The sequence below is a fragment of the Hibiscus syriacus genome, unplaced genomic scaffold (genome assembly GCF_006381635.1).
Source record: "Hibiscus syriacus cultivar Baekdansim isolate YM2019G1 unplaced genomic scaffold, ASM638163v2 tig00113279_pilon, whole genome shotgun sequence".
Lineage (NCBI taxonomy): Eukaryota > Viridiplantae > Streptophyta > Magnoliopsida > Malvales > Malvaceae > Hibiscus > Hibiscus syriacus.
This window is the reverse complement of record NW_024063450.1, coordinates 659,579-677,150: the sequence shown is the minus strand read 5'-3', so window position 1 is coordinate 677,150 and position 17,572 is coordinate 659,579. Positions and strand designations below refer to the sequence as shown.

At 38.6% G+C, this 17,572-nt stretch overlaps 1 pseudogene; it reads right to left on the bottom strand.

Annotated features, from left to right (window-relative positions):
- Positions 1-278: 278 nt before the first annotated feature.
- Positions 279-3,911, bottom strand: LOC120186086 (annotated as a pseudogene).
- Between the last annotated feature and the right edge of the window lie 13,661 nt (positions 3,912-17,572).

Below are 17,572 nucleotides of genomic sequence, written 5' to 3'. Positions count from 1 at the left end.
ATGAGTATAAATATAATTCAAATATTATTTTTTAATTTAGAGCAAAACGTATAAAATTGACATTTTATCTTTTCAAAATTAGTTTTTAACCACAAACAGTTAAATTCAAACTATCAAAGTTGAAATGAGATAATAATTCAATACATAAACTTACAATAAAAATCCAATGATTTTTTCTTTAAAAATCTAAAACATTTTTTTAATTTCATAAACGAGACTAAAATAGTCACAAGCTTAATTTTTGTAATTTATTTTTAAATATACCTAAAAAAAATAATTACATAACATTGTCATTTAGGGAGAACAAAAAGGATTCCAATAGGTGTTATTTCGTATTGCTGCCCCTTACTCCATAAATAAAATAATTCATTAATTTGTCCTAAGAATAATAATAATAAATTCTACAACCCCAAAATGAAGGCATGGATATCATCCCAACTAGAAGCAGTGTAAAGAATTCCAGATTGACCCTTCCAAATACAAGGGCTTCTTCCTTCAGCAAACTCCTTCTGTTTCTTAACCATGCCTGGGAACAATGGCACAAAAGAAACACCATACTTACTCCCCACTCTCCTTAGGCTTGAACTTGACCCTACCACAATGCCTATATCTGCTTTCACCAGACACAGTAGATCGCCCACCGAGTCTCCGATGTAAACACTCAAGTTTTTTCTGTCACTGCTACAGTCTTGTAAAATATCATCGAAAGATTGAATTTTGTCGATAGGGGACTGAACTTTCCAAACAATTTCTCCTGTGGATAGTGATTCTGCAAAACTGAACTCATTTGCATGTATGCTCAGAGCATCTAAACCCCCTGCTTCAACAAAGTTTCTGTCAGTGTTAATGTTCAAGGGGTAAATTCGAACATTCGGTTTCTCAAGCAACTGACAAGATAGAAGAAGTATAAGACGGTGGAGAGAGAGCTGTTGAGAGAGAACAAACTTACCTGAAGAAAAAGCTGTCCGGATGAGATCACCGCACCAACAATAAGAAAGAACATGAACATTGGCATTAATACTTCTATTCTGTGTGATTTTTTGAAAGAAGTTAATGCAACCATCTTGAAGAATCAGTCTTTCGCCAGCTCGTTTAATGTCTTCAAGGTTTAGACCCTTAAGCACCCCTGACTCTATCACCCTAGAATTTGCTCTTTTCTCAAAGTCCGAGAGTTGCTCAAGTGCTTTATACAAAGTTTCATAGTTGAACTCCACTGTAAAATCATGGGATGTAAAAATCAATGTTAAGGAACTAGTTTAAATGCTATCCATACATCTTTTGAAGATTATAGACATATAGTTAAATACCTTTCTCAGAAGGCAAAATACTCTCTATGCATTGTTCATACTCTTCTGTGTATTGTGTAGAAAATTGACCCCAGGTGTTCCTCAGCTCAGCAGACGACATCCCAGTAATTTGACCTGCTGGTTGGTTCTGATCAGATTTTGGGGCCGTTACTATTGCTATCTCTGCCAAAATGGCAGATGAATCAACAACCGTGCAAGTAAGATCAAAATCAGAAAATATCATAAGACAATCTTGTTCAGGAGCATGTTCCTTGGTCAAAGGAGCAATAGTAGGCTGAGTAAGCGGTTGACTATAGAAGAACTCTATTTCAAGTTTCATTGCTTGGTGATAAAGCTTCTCAATGATGTTTAGTTCCTCGCCTGTCAAAGGTACACTAAGTTTATCCAGCAAGTCTTCGGTTTGCAGAACTGATGCCTAAATTCAAAGAATCAATAGTCTGAGACTCTAATCAAGTTGACCACTACAAACGAGTGCTATCAATACCATACCTGAAAGCTTTCAGAAGAATAATTCTCAATCCAGTTCTTGTATGGGTGATCGTGGTCGCTGGATTCTAGAAGTGCCTGAAACTCCTTGCCCAGAAAGGCATACAGCCTCATGCAAGGTGTCATGGCCCCTAGAGTGTAAGCTGCAATCTTTGTTTTCTCAAATGGAGTGGCAAGTGTTCCTGGAGCTTTTAGTCCTTCAACTTTCCCAGAAGCTGTTGCCAGCAAGAATTCTGTATACTTCAAAGTTGCAGAATTGACGGGGCATTCTTTAACACAGTCAGAACCCCACTCCTGCAGAATTCCAGCATTCATACCAATAAGATACCCTTAACCAGACAAGAACCAAGGAGAAAAAGATATGCATGCAGATTAATAAATAACTAAGAGAGTAAAAGAAGCTTTATTGTCTTGCAAATAGCACAAGGCAGATAGAATTTAGTCTATAGGAAGTGTTATTATTTACTCGAATCTCTTTATAAAATTTCTCTGAGTGATGATTTAGTACTTATAAAGTTATAATATCAAAATCCAATTGAAACTTGTCATCCGTGAAGAGGACTGGATATTTCATGTGACAGCCAACTATATGATCAGAAAGAAAGAATCAAAGGGATAGTGAATTAATGATATCCACACAATGTACAAAAAGTCCGGATTAAATTCTAGTGCAGACGATTTCATATGACAAAATGACCTCAGGTTGAATCACCAATGTACTAAATAGTTGGTGGGAATGTTTTATAAATATACAAGCAATGGCAATAAAAGGAAAGATTCAATTTCCTTTTTTTATCTTAACTTTTCCAATAATTGAGCATGCAGTAAGCAACAGAAAAAAGGAACCCTACTTACACACCTGTACGAAAGAATTGTGCATTTTTAGCTCCTCCAAGGCACCCTTCCTTAACGCAGAGATAGCTAATTTTGCATCATCGTCATCAGTGCAGTCTTCTGACAATTCATATCTACAACCCAGATTGAAGAAAACAACAAATCAACTAAGGACATATGCCTACGTATAAACAGAACAAAGCAATTCTAAATTAAACCAGCTAAGAGAACAAAGATATTCCTTTTATTCTAGCACAACATGCCAATTTAAATTATGGAAACTGACCCGCCTCAAGCAATGTAATAACTTTTCCCCAAATAATAACAATATAACCTCCAATTACATCTGACTAATTACTCAAGCAACCGAGTGGCACTTAGAAATTAAAGTTTCATTCATCTTCTTTTCCTAACTTTCTCAGCAATCAAATCTAGGAAGGGGTTGAAGCTAGCTAATATCAATCTTATAACAGAACTTCAAGTCTCAAACATCAGCAGAGTTTCATAAAAAAGACGTATCTCAAATTCCCCCTTGCGTAACTCAACAAGACGGTGCAAAAACCATGATCATTTCCCTTAAAGAGAATATCAGCAAGGATTCAACAATACCAAAAGGTGAAGTGTTTATGCCGATTCTTAAATTTTTATTAAATTTCAATTCAATAAAAACTATACAGGAGAAAAAAAAATCTCCATTTGCTATTTCAATTCCCTTCCATCTAATCTTAGCATATACTGTACAGTAGCACAAAACAAATAAATAAATCCAAATTGAAAATTCCATCTAAAAGACCAAAAAAGACATTCTACATTCTACAAAACAAACAAGACCCAAATTGAAAATTCCATCTAAAAGACCAAAAAAGAGGAGAAATGAAAAAGGAACTCACGCACGAGAAAAGGCTTTGAGAAAGTGTACATCTTGGGCAATATACGAAAAGTGTCGATCTTCAGAGACCCAGAAGCCAAACAAAGAGCGAAAGGTGAGTAAAGAGAAAGCATGGATTCTCTGCGAAACTTGATCCATAACCTAGTCGCTAGACGGTCCTCGCTGGGGATAACGGCAGCGGGGGAGGACTTTGGAGGAATCGCCATTGGATTCGACAATCTCGGATTCTTCGAGGAGAAGAATCGGCGGTGGGATCGAACGAGTCTGAGGAGAGTTGTGATCGGATGGGGAGAAGAAGAAAAGAGCGAGCGCATCAAAGGAAGAGAAGAGTGGCGTTTGGCAGTAATGGCGGAGGAGAGGAGAGGAGAGAGAGAGTATGAGAAAAGGGAGGGAATGCGTTTTATCTATACTATTCGTTTTGAGGTGAAATAATAAAAGGGTAAACTACAATGATAGTTACTTATGTTTCAGTTTTGTTCTTGTTTGCTCACCAATTTTAAATAATTTATATTTTTACTATTTTTGTTATCGATTGTTATATTTCGATCAAACTGTTAATTTTCACATGTTAAAAAAATTAATTTTTAATTTGAACTTTTCAAAAATTATTTTTTCCAAAAATGTTAAATTTATCATGATTATCGGAAAAAATATTCTTTAACGTAACGAAAGACATAATGTAAAAAAATATCTTTGATGTTTAATTAAATAGTCACTTTAGTCTCTATTTTTTTAGTATTTTGACTCCCAACGTTTTATTTTTGAGGCAAAAAACCTATATGTGGATGGAAATCATCAGTTAACAAACAGTTAACGCTCTAAAATAGGGATCTTTTATCCTAAAATGAAACATTGAGGGGTCTGACTATATCGATAAACATTGAGGGCTAATTTTAACATTATACAAAAAAAAAACTCTGAACAATGGCTTCTTCCATGGAAAAAACTTCACTTTTATTATGTTCTATTCTTTATTACCGATTAAACCATGAACATTGGTTGTTGGTTAGTCTGAAAAAACTTTTCCAGAATCTCTTGAATTGCACAACTTCTTCAAATTTCTTTGGCTATTTCCTCTTGTGATCCACAGTATTCATTTGGTTCCTATTTTACAATTTTTAACATTCGACCTTGATATGCCCCTTTTCTTACAATAACAACATGGTTTTCCTACGTTCTTGGAGTTCGACATAATCTTGACATCCCTGTTAGAATTCATTTCTTAAATTCTCTCACGAATAACGAAATTCTCTCATAGAAAGTTTGTTTCAATCACACCATGCATCATCTTATCATACAAGGTTAAGAATTATAAATTTGATTAACCATGAGAAATTCGCAATTATACAAAATTGTATCTATAAAAAACGAGCAAGATAGGGCAATGAATAAAACAGAATTAAGCCTAAATCTTCTTTATCTTACTTAGCCTCTATGGTCTTCAAATTTGATATAATTTCTTTAAAAATAAGATAATCAAGTATTCTTCAAAAAAATGTCCCTTCTTTCAAATAATGAAAATGTTGACGAAAACGGGTAAAGAAAACGAAAGAACACGAGAATTTTACGAGGTTCGGCAATGTGCTTACGTCCTCGGTGCCTAGGCGGCGCTAGAAGTTTTATTCAATGATCTTTTAGGTCTAGGTTACATCTCTATTTATAATAGAAAACCCTGGTACATAATTACAAAATCAACCCTGTACCGTACCGCGGGGGCTGCGCCCCCACACCCCCAACCCACATAATTCGTAACCCCACAACGAGACTTTTATGAGCCATACATAACAAATCTCCACCTTGGCGAATATCCTGCCCCTTGGAAACTTCAATGTGGGTTGGGTTACCTTGCTTCTTTAACAACTCGAAACATTCAACAAGTCCAAGCAATGCTTGAACTTGTCTGTCGTAACTGGCTTGGTGAACATATCAGCGGCATTCTCATCAGTATGTACCTTCTGAAACAAAACCTCTCCAGATGCAACCAACTCTCTGATCTTGTGGAACCTTACATCAATATGTTTAGTTCTAGCACGATACACCTGATTCTTAGCCAAGTGAATAGCACTTTGATTATCACAAAGCAACTGAACTCCACCTTGTTGAACACCCAACTCCTTCACTAAACCAGTAAGCCATAAAGCTTCTTTTGCAGCTTCAGCCGCTGCCATGTATTCAGCTTCAGTTGTAGATAGTGCCACGACAGATTGAACAGTAGACTTCCAGCAAATAGGCCCTCCACCAAGAGTGAACACATACCCTGTCGTAGATCTTCTATTATCCAAGTCACCTGCATAATCTGAATCCACATATCCTACAACCAAAGGATTATCCCGCTGACTCCCAAAAACAATTCCATGTCCCACAGTACCCTTTAAGAACCGAAAGATCCACTTGACTGCATCCCAATGTTGCTTACCAGGTTTAGACATGTACTTACAAACTTGACTAACAGCATGAGCTAAATCAGGACGAGTACATACCATCGCATACATCAAGCAGCCAACAGCATTAGAATACGGAACCTTTGCCATATTTTCAGCTTCCTTATCTGTCTTAGGGCACTGTTCTGATGAGAGCTTAAAGTGATTCGCCAATGGAGTGCTAACTGGTTTCGCGCTGCTCATCGCAAACCTTTCTAGCATTTTCTCAACATAACCCGTTGAGATAGCCGTAGTTTCCTTGAGTCTCTGTCCCTGCAAATTTCCATTCCAAGAATTTTCTTTGCAGCACCTAAATCTTTCATATCAAATTCCTGACTCAATAAAGTTTTCAAACCGATAACATCATCCATGTTCTTCGCAGCAATCAACATATCATCAACATACAGTAATAGAAAAATAAAAGAACCATCATCAAGGCTCTTAACATAGACACAACAATCATACTCACATCGGTTGTAGCCAATCTTGATCATATAGGAGTCAAACCGTTTATACCACTGTCTAGGAGACTGTTTTAACCCGTACAAAGATTTCTTCAATCTGCAAACTAAATGCTCGTTTCCAGGTTGAGTGAAACCTTCAGGTTGCCGCATGTAGATCTGCTCCTCTAAATCACCATGCAAAAAAGCAGTTTTAACATCCATCTGCTCTAAATGCAAATCCCAACTAGCCACCAATGCAAGTACTGCTCGGATTGAAGTGTGCCTGACCACAGGAGAAAAGATTTCATCATAATCAACTCCTTTCTGCTGTGAAAAACCCTTCGCTACCAAACGAGCCTTGAACTTCTCCCCTCTTTTTTCTGTTACTGCTGGTTTCTTCTTATACACCCATTTGCAACCAATCGGCTTCTTACCCTCAGGAAGGGGAACTAACTCCATGTGCGATTGTGATTCAAAGACTCCATCTCCTCAACCATGGCTGCCATCCACTTGTCGTTTTCCTGACTAGTAACGGCATCATGAAAAGTAACTGGATCATCACTGCTAACAGTAAGTGCAAAAGATACCAAGTCTTCAAAACCCAATCTGTTCGGAGGCTTTATATTCGTCCGTCTCACCCTGTCTCTGGCGAGACTATAATCCTGCAAATCATCCGTAGTGGAACCACCAGAAGTCGATTGAGAAGTTTCTGGTTTCTCAACTGGAAACTGCTCGAAATCTACCACTGTCGTGTCTTGCTTCTGCTGCAACATAGACTGTTCATCAAAAACGACATCTCTACTAATCACAACTTTCTTCGCAACTGGATCCCAGAACTTGAATCCTTTGACACCTTTCTTGTAACCCAGAAAAATGCACTCCTTCGATTTTGCATCAAGTTTGGATCTCTCATCAGCAGGTACATGCACATAAGCAGGACAACCAAAATCCGTAAGTTATCAAAACTAACATCATGACCAGTCCATACCTCTTCTGCAACTTTCCCAGCCAGCGATGCCCTTGGTGATCTGTTGATAAGGTAACACGCCATGTTAACAGCCTCAGCCCAGAAGTGTTTGGGAAGCCCGCATTCAACCGCAAACATCTGGCTCTTTCATTCAACGACCTGTTCATTCGTTCCGCAACACCATTCTGTTGTGGTGTCTTGCGCATGTCTGAATCCCATCCCATGAATTTACGTGAATCTGTGTACTCCGTACCATTATCTTGATTTTTCGTCCTGTTTGGTTTTCTACCTCAGCTTTCCACAGCTTGAACTTCTCAAAAACTTCAGATTTCTGTTTCAAAAAATACACCCAAAATTTCCGTGAAAAATCATCAATAAAGTAACATAGTACCTAGATCCACCCAAAGACGATGTCGTGGAAGGCCCCCATACATCAGAATGCACATAATCAAGAATCCCTTGAGTTGTGTGCTTCGCAGTCTTGAAACGGACTTTAGTCTGTTTACCAAGAACACAATACTTGCAAAAATCGAGCTTACAGCTTTTGACACCATGCAACAAGTTTCTCTTGTGTAATTCTGCCATACCACGTTCACTAAGATGAGCAAGGCGCATATGCCACAATTTTGTCGTATCATCACAGGACTCAACAGAGTGAACTCCACCTGCAACGGTACTCCCTAACAATCTGTAGATATTCCCTGCAGTCATCTTGCCTTTCATCACAGTCAATGCTCCTTTAACAATCCGAATGGTTTCCCTATCCTCGTCAGCCTTAGGGATAAAACCATTCTTGTGCAAAGTGCCCAAGGAAATCAAATTCTTCTTCAAGTCTGGGATATGTCGAACACCACTCAACGTCCGAACGGAGCCATCGTGCATCTTAATTCTGACATCACCAATACCAACAATATTGCAACATCGATCATCACCCAAATAACCGAACCAGAATTAACCGGCCTGTATGTCGAAAACCATTCCCTATTTGGCGTGATGTGATAAGAACATCCAGAATCAAGAATCCAAGCATCCGTCAATTGTGTCGTTGAAATAGAAAGCATATCACCCTCACTGCAATCAGAAGTATCATCCTCGACCACGTTCACAGACTTGGATGAGCCATCACGCTTCTCATCGGTCTGCTTTTTCAACTTCGGACAGTCTCGCTTCATATGTCCCGCCTCCTTGCACTTGTAACAGTGAATCGTCTTCTTATCCCTGGATTTGGATCTGGAATTCCGCTTCCCGGACCCTGCCTTCTCTGGCTTCCGTCCACGATCTCGATTACCCTTGACATATAAGCTATCGGCTTGAGAGCTTTCCCCTACATTCTGTTTCCGCTGGTTGTGAGCCAACAAGGCTGCAGTAATCTCCTCACGTGATAGTCTCTTTCCCATATGTAAGAGTAGTCACCATGTGTTCGTAAGAGGAAGGCAACGAACACAACAGAATCATCGCTCTGTCTTCATCCTCAATTTTCACATCAAGCCGAGCCAGATCAGAAACGATTTGATTGAAGACATTCACGTGTTGCGCCAAATCGTGATCGTCCTGCATCTTCAGCCCATACAGCCGCTGCTTCAGATACAGTTTTGTCGTTAAGGATTTGGACATAAACTGACTTTCCAACTTCCTCCAAATTTCGTCTGGAGACGATAGATGCATGACGTGATACATGACCTCGTCCGCCAAGCATAATCGTATGGTTCCTGCCGCTCGCTGCTGCAATTCTTCCCAATCTTCCTCATCCATCGACGCCGGCTTTGTAGGTCGCAAAGCCTTCAAGATCCCTTGCTGCGCCAATAGATCCTTCACCCTCGTTTGCCATAATCCGAAGTTACCCTGACCATCGAATTTCGCGACTTCGAATTTTGCTCCTGACATCTGATACCAATTGTTGACGAAAACGGGTAAAGAAAACGAAAGAACACGAGAATTTTACGAGGTTCGGCAATGTGCTTACGTCCTCGGTGCCTAGGCGGCGCTAGAAGTTTTATTCAATGATCTTTTAGGTCTAGGTTACATCTCTATTTATAATAGAAAACCCTGGTACATAATTACAAAATCAACCCTGTACCGTACCGCGGGGGCTGCGCCCCCACACCCCCAACCCACATAATTCGTAACCCCACAACGAGACTTTTTATGAGCCATACATAACAGAAAATAAAGCCGTTGCTTTATATACAATTTATTAGTTAAAGTTTTCTTCATGCATAGTTGTTTTAAGTTCTTCCATATCACAACATAAATCTTCTCCTTCAACATGAATTACAGAATTTCATTCGAAAAATATAGATGTAATTTGATAAAGCCTTTTTATCTTTACACAATTCCGAATTCACATGCGTCGGAATTGTCTGCATATTCACCTTCTATAACGTGAATATGGTGTTACAATCTAATAAAAATATTTCATACTTTAAGGATGTTATTATTGTGATCAAGATAAATAATTTGGATGCATTGATATCAATTTGTTAAGGGATAACGATAAGTAATGATCTCACAATAAAATAGTCACCAAGTTTTTACATGAAAACCCTTTTAAAAAAAATCACAAACAAGAAAAGAAAATTTTTGCTAATGTTGGAAATAGAAGAATGCAAGATGATCTTTAAAAAATAACTTGACCTCTAACACTAATCCTTAATATCTATATATAAGGATCATTATTTTAATATAAAGAAAATTAGTGTAGCAATAAATCTACTCAAACTATGTTTTTTTACTTTCAATCAATATAAAGTAGAACATGCTTCATACAATTAATCAAATTCGGTTTCTTACTTTTTCATAATGTTCTCTTAATTTTATATATCCTGCGCTTTAAATCAGATCGAATCTGGACCGAACTATTAGAAGATGGTCCTAGCAATTTAAAAGAAGCTCATGTGTAACTCCAATATGGATGTCGGATATGGGAAATCATCCAACACGGATAAGTTATTTTTTCTTTTCGTTATGTTTATTTCTGTTTCAAAGAAGAGCCGAAGTGATACTTAACCAGTTTACCTGCTAGGCAGCCTTCCAGTGACAGTATCATTGTAACAACCCGGAAATTTGAAAATAATATTTAATTGAAATTTAAGTTTTTAATTGTGAAAATTGATAAATTATAGGGACTAAATTGAAAGATTTTAAAACTTGTAGCCTGTTTTAGAGTTAAAGAAAATTTAAAGACCAAATCCTGAATTTATCCAAAAAAAGTTGGTGAGGTTTGGTATTATATACGGCAATTGGTTTCTGAAAAAAAATCAGAAACCAATTGCTCCTAAATTCCCTTCCCCCAACGTCAACTTCCGACAACGATCCCGACGCCGTCCAAATTCCGATCATCGTTTTGAAACCACCATCGTGTTCGTTATCGAGTCAGGAACAATTCCCTTAAATTAATTGAGGTGAAACGCTGCCAAACACCGGGAATTTCCAGTCAAAGTCTCGACGTTTTTTTTAGTACAATCGCCGAGAAAATCTTAAATTCATCGTCGATCGTTCTTCCGTTTACGACACCTCCCGCACCATCGTGTTCATTGTGCCGTTCTGAGTCTGCCGGTGTCATCCTTGGTCTCCGTAGACGGCGGCGCGTGGGGAGGTGAAGCGGTCAAAGTTTCCGATTTGTTAAAATCGAGCTCTCCACCGTTCAAAAATTCGAACTGAGCTTTGTAAGTATCTCGAAATCGCTCAAAATAATTTTTAGGAATTTTCCCGTGAATTTTACGCTGCTGGAAGAGCCCTCATGCGCCCCACGCACCGCCACTAAGCGTGAGGAATATTAATATGACCGGTTTTTCAAAGGTTTGACCGGTTCCGACTCGACCCGACCCGTTGACTGTTGACCGGGTGACATTTAAGTAATTATTTTGAAACTGGTGACATATTGGGAATTAATTCGAAAATTGTGCTAGTTTTGTAATTTTTTTTAAAAAATGTTATTTTCGTAATTTTTTAAAAAAGGCATTTTAGTAAATAATTTGAAAATGGTGCTATATTGGTAATTAATTTTAAAATGGTGTTATTTTTGTAATTTTGTAAAAAAAATAAAAAAATAAAAAAATATATATTAATTTCGAAAATGGTTGACCACTTTTGATCAGAACTTTGACCGGCTATTAAACAGCCGTTAATCTTTTCCGAGAATACTTATCTTGACATTTTTCGACGTCCCGAATCTGTTTTTGGGGTCCGTTTCACAAAATTTAAACCCCAAAGTCTACAAATCGTCAATCAATCCCGTTAACTTTGATTTTGACCAAGAATTTAGAATTTCGGAAGATCATACTTTATGTTTCTCAACTTCCTGAGTCTGATTCCGAAGTTCGTTTTGTCAAATTCTGACCCAAAATCCCCGAATCAAGCATGTGAACCCAAAAAGGCTTAGTATTTTAGTATTTTAATTATTTATTTGAGATTTGGTTAAGGAATTGATTCAATAAAATATTTTATGAAGGTACTCGTGTTTCACCTAAGCGAGGATCAGTTAGGTCCGGAGTTGTTCGTTCATCAGATCAGCCCGAACCGCGTATTACAAGAATTATCCGTAGGTTTCCATATATTATTTAAATAAAGATTAAGATTATTTATATTAGGATTCCAATATGGATTTTTCTAATTCGTAGGATCTAGCGCTACAGCAGAGCGTGATCGACAAACCCAGTAGTAGGCTTCCCTATCTGATTTCTCAGACTGTTACAGGTGTGTTTCCTGACAGTATTACATTACTGTTTTAAAATGATTCATCTGAATACCAAGTATTTGATATCTGATTTACTGTATATTCCGATATAATTTCTGGATTAAGGTATTTCATACCGATTTCTGAAATCTGATTATCTGACATCTGAATTACCATATATTACTGTTTTGAATTCTGATTTCCGTATTTTTGCATATGGTTTCCAATTATGAAACATTTTTATGTTTTAAGTGATTAATCATTGTTTTCACTTGAATACATTCATGTTTAATATTGTCATTGGGGGATATTGTTGAAGGAAGATTATCTGCAGACTCCTCGGCTTTGTGCTCATGGTCTAAATGGCATGTGCGGTTGGGTGTATGGTTTTGGGGAACCTACACATTTATGATGTGAACGGATGGGGATAGTGTTCATGTTTAAAAAAAACATGTTGCATAAACCGATCTAATTGAAAGTTTTATCTGTATGTTTTTTTATATAATGTATGGAGCACACTGGGCTTTTTAGCTCATTCTGTAGTTTTTACCCTTTTTCAGATAACAGCAGACAGTAAGCTAGCAGATTTGGCATCAGGGGAGATCAACTATTTATTTTGTACGAAACGTATATCTCTATATGTTTTTCAGTTATGTTTGGTGACATGTATTTGCTATCATTTTGGATATATTTGTATTATCGATATTTTGTTCTATATTATATCTAATGTATTTTAAGAAAAAAAACTCTGAATGAGATATGTGACCAGTTAGGTTTGGGTCTAACTTACAGACCGGGTCTGGAGGGTTACATTTGGTAGTATCAGAGCCTTCTGTTTTAAAAACTCAGACTGTATATGGGTCCTAAACTTTGATTTTTTAAGAAATTTTGAAGGAAAAAAATGTCACCTTATTTTATGATTTAAAATTTTCTCGAGATCCCTGATGCTAATCTGACATATGTTTCAAATTCTTTCTGTATAGCCTTATAGATCCAACGATGAGTGCTACTAGAGGTCATAGGACAGGACGTGACCGTGGTCGAGGGCGAGTCGTTCGACCTTCTGTTACGATCGATGATCCGATGTCTCCACGTGATCCTCTTGTTCCGCAAGTAGATCCGACCCTTTCTCATGATGATCAGTTTACTCCTGTGAGAGGTCCTCCTGTTACTGAAGATGAGGATACTGATATGAACGAAGACGCCATTAATAGAGCTATCGTTCGCATGTTTCAGAGAGCTGCTAGAGCCCCTAGTAATATGACTGCGGTTGAGATTTCAAATTCTCTGGTTGTTGCTGGTGTAGTTCCGTTTGAGGGTATTACTGGTGGACCTCCGACAGACACTGGGTATTGACTGGAGGACACAGAGAGGATTATTGATGAGATGGACCTCAGACCTAAACAGAAGTTGAAGGGAGCCCTAACTATGTTGAAGAAAGAGAGCTTCAGATGGTGGCAATCAATTTCTGGTAGTATTTCAAGAAACCAGTTAACATGGGATCTTTTCAAGACGCGCTTCCGGAGTCGCTACATCGGAGAGAGATACCTGCAGGAGCGACGTCAAGAGTTTCAGAATCTGGAGCAGGGTAGCATGTCTGTTATGGACTACGAGGTTGAGTTCATCTGATTGAGCCATTATGTTCCTGGACTTGTTGACACAGAGACAGATAGATGCTTGAGGTTCGAGAATGGACTCAGGTATGAAATCAAGAGTCGAGTTGCTACTCACCGGGAAAGGAATTTTGATGCCTTGGTTGAGATAGCCAAGACTGTTGAGTAAATAGAGCGATTGGGTAAGAGCGCAAGAGAGACAGTGATCGGGCTCAAAAACCGATTCAGGAGGCCTTCTGGTTCTGTTGATTCTTTTGCATATCCTAGCAAGAGAGGCAGGGGTGATTCCTTTCAGAGAGTCGGTGTGAGTGTCAGACCTACTGCATTTGGTTCTTCAGCTGTTCAGCCTTCTAGAAATGGTGGATGTTCTGGGTTATAATCTTTGCAGACATGTGATTATTATGGGAAACATCATCTTGGGGAATGTAGGAGAAAATTTGGCACATGTTTTAGATGTGGTTCTGATGACCATATTATAAGGGATTGTCTAATATCAGTTACTACAGTTTAGACACCAGCTCGTATTCCCGCTCATAATCAGAGTACTATTCAGACTCCTGTAGGCGGTCGTACTAATGAGAGGTCATCGGGATCGGCTATCAGAGGCCGAGCATCTCAGAGTAGGGGTCCAGTCAGATCTGAGGCCAGACAGCCTGCATTGGTTTACACTGCCAGACTTCGACAAGATTGTGATGGGCCTAATGTGACTGCAGGTTCTATTACTATTCATTCAGTTCCCTACTTTGCATTGTTTGATAGTGGCTCTACCAATTCCTATGTATCGTATTCTGTTTCTAAGGGTCTAAATATTCCTATTGAGAATAATGAGCATTCGGTGATAGTTCAAAGTCCCTTAGGCAAGTCCATTATGTTGGATCGTATTTTTAGACAGTGCCCTATAGAGATCAATGGGGAAATTTTTTCGGCCGACCTGATGGAGTTACCTTTGGAAGAGTTTGATTTGATTCTCGACGTAGATTGGTTGGACAAACATCGAGTAAATATTGATTTTGAGACCAAGAGAGATATTCTTAAGACCCCAAATAATCAAAAAATTGTAATGATCGGGGAACGCCGTGGATTTCTGACGAATGTTGTGTCTGCTTTGGTATCTGAGAAGATGATCAGGAAAGGTTCCGAGTCGTTTCTTGCTTATATATTGGATAATAGGAGTTCTCAATCTGATATTGAAGGCACCCGGATTGTTAAGGAATTTCCCGATGTTTTTCCTGAGGAGTTGTCTGGATTACCTCCGGATAGAGAAGTTGAGTTTGAGATTGAAGTCTATTCTGGTTCCACTCCGGTTTCAATGGCTCCTTATCGTATGGCCCCAAAGGAGCTTAAAGAACTGAAAGTCCAACTTCAGGAGTTGTTGGATAGGGGATTTATCCGACCCAGTGTATCACCGTGGGAAGCCCCAGTTCTCTTTGTCAAGAAGAAATATGGGACATTGAGACTCTGTATTGATGATAGGAAATTGAAGAAGCTCACGGTTAAAAACAAATATCCTCTGCCCAGGATCGATGATCTATTTGACCAATTTTGAGGGGCTTCTATCTTTTCAAAAATAGACTTGAGGTCTGGTTATTATCAACTCAAAGTGAAAGACTTAGATATTTCGAAGACTGCTTTCCGTACCCGATATGGGCATTATGAGTTTTTAGTGATGTCATTCGGGTTAACAAATGCCCCTGCTGCTTTTATGGATCTGATGCATAGGGTGTTTTGACCTTATTTGGACAAGTTTATAGTTGCGTTCATTGATGACATACTGGTGTATTCTAGAAGTGAAGCAGAACATGAGGAGCATTTAAGGATTGTTCTACAGACTCTAAGGGAGAATAAGTTATACGCTAAGTTGAGCAAGTGTGAGTTTTGGCTCAGCGAAGTGACTTTTCTTGGACATATCGTTTCTGCTGATGGTATTCAGGTGGATCCAAGCAAAGTGGAGGCTATTCTGAACTGGAAGCAACCCAGGAACATTTCTGAGATCCATAGTTTCTTAGGCTTAGCTAGTTACTACCGTCATTTCGTAGAGGGTTTCTCCCTTATTGCAGCTCCTCTGACGAAACTATTGAGGAAAAATGTTCCATTTTTCTGGTCTGAGAACCAACAAGCTAGCTTTGAGAAATTGAAGATTGTTCTAACTCAAGCTCCAGTGCTGATACAACCTGAATCTGGAAAAGATTTTTCTATCTATAGTAATGCTTCTCACTCTGGATTGGGATGTGTTTTGATGCAAGATGGGAAGGTTGTCGCTTATGCGTCGCGTCAATTAAAGCCGCACGAGCGTAACTATCCTACTCACGATCTAGAGTTAGCTGCCGTGGTTTTTGCTTTAAAGATCTGGAGACACTATCTCTACGGAGAAAAGTGTTATATCTATACTGATCATAAGAGTCTGAAGTATATGCTTACCCAGAAAGAATTGAATTTGAGACAGCATCGCTGGTTGGAACTTCTAAAGGACTATGATCTAGAGATAGAATATCATCTAGGGAGGGCTAATGTAGTGGCAGACGCCTTGAGCCGTAAGGCGATATCAGATCTCAGAGCCTTATTCGCCAAATTGAGTTTATTTGATGATAGTAGTCTGTTAGCAGAGTTACAGGTTAAACCTATTTTGGCCGAGGAGATTAAGGCCAAACAGCTCCTTGATAGCTCATTTCTTCCCATTATTGAACAAGTTAAGCAGGGATCGAGTTCGGAGTATACTGTGGATCAAGATGGTATTTTATGTTTTCACGGTCGTTACTGCGTCCCTAAAGATGATGAGTTGAGACGGGTTATTCTTCAGGAGGCTCATAGTAGTCCTTATGCTATGCATCCTAGCGGGGACAAAATGTACAATAATCTCAAAGAACGTTACTTTTGGACTGGTATGAAGAAAAATATTTCAGATTTTGTGGCGAGGTGTTTGACTTGTCAGCAGGTTAAGGCAGAACACCAGCATCCATCTGGATTGTTACAGTCAATTAAGATTCATGAGTGGAAATGGGAGCGCATTACGATGGACTTCGTTACTGGTCTTCCTTTACTCCTTCTAAAAAGGATTCTATTTGGGTTATTGTTGATCGACTCACCAAATCAGCGCACTTTATCCCTATCCGGATTAATTATTCTCTGGAAAAACTGGCTAAGTTGTACATTTCTGAGATCGTTACACTTCATGATGTTCCGTTGTCTATCATATCTGATCGAGATCCGAGGTTTACTTCCAGGTTTCTCTAGCTTTGGGTCGAGATCGGTTTGATATTTCAGAACATTTTTCATTAGCTGAGTTTGCTTACAATAATAGTTACCAGACAAGTTTTCGCATGGCACCATATGAGGCTCTGTATGGACGTAGATGTCGTACTCCTATATATTTGATAGAGTTGCATGATAGAAAAACTTTGGGTCCAGACTTGATTCGAGAGACTGAATATGTCAGATTGATTCGTGATCGCTTAAAAGAGGCATTCGATAGGCAGAAATGAGTCCGCGATTTATTGGGCCGTATCGTATTTTAAAGAAAGTTGGACATGTTTCTTATCAGCTTGAGTTGCCTCCCCAGCTTAGCCGTATTCATTATGTTTTTCATGTGTCTATGTTGAGGCGATACCGTCCAGATCCAGATCCAGATCACATCATTCAAGTTGATGAGGTAGAGCTAAACCTTATAAATTTGAATTTTAATTGTGAAATTGATAAATTTGGGGACTAAATTGAAGATTTTAAAATTGTAGCTTGTTTTAGAGTTAAAGAAAATTAGGGATCAAGCCCTGAATTTACCCAAGAAAAGTTGGTGAGGTTTGGTATATATACGGCAATTGGTTTCTGAAAAATCAGAAACCAATTGCTCCTAAATTCCCTTCCCCCAACGTCAACTTCCGTCAACGATCCCGACGCCGTCCAAATTCCAATCATCGTTTTGAAGCCACTATCGTGATCGTTAT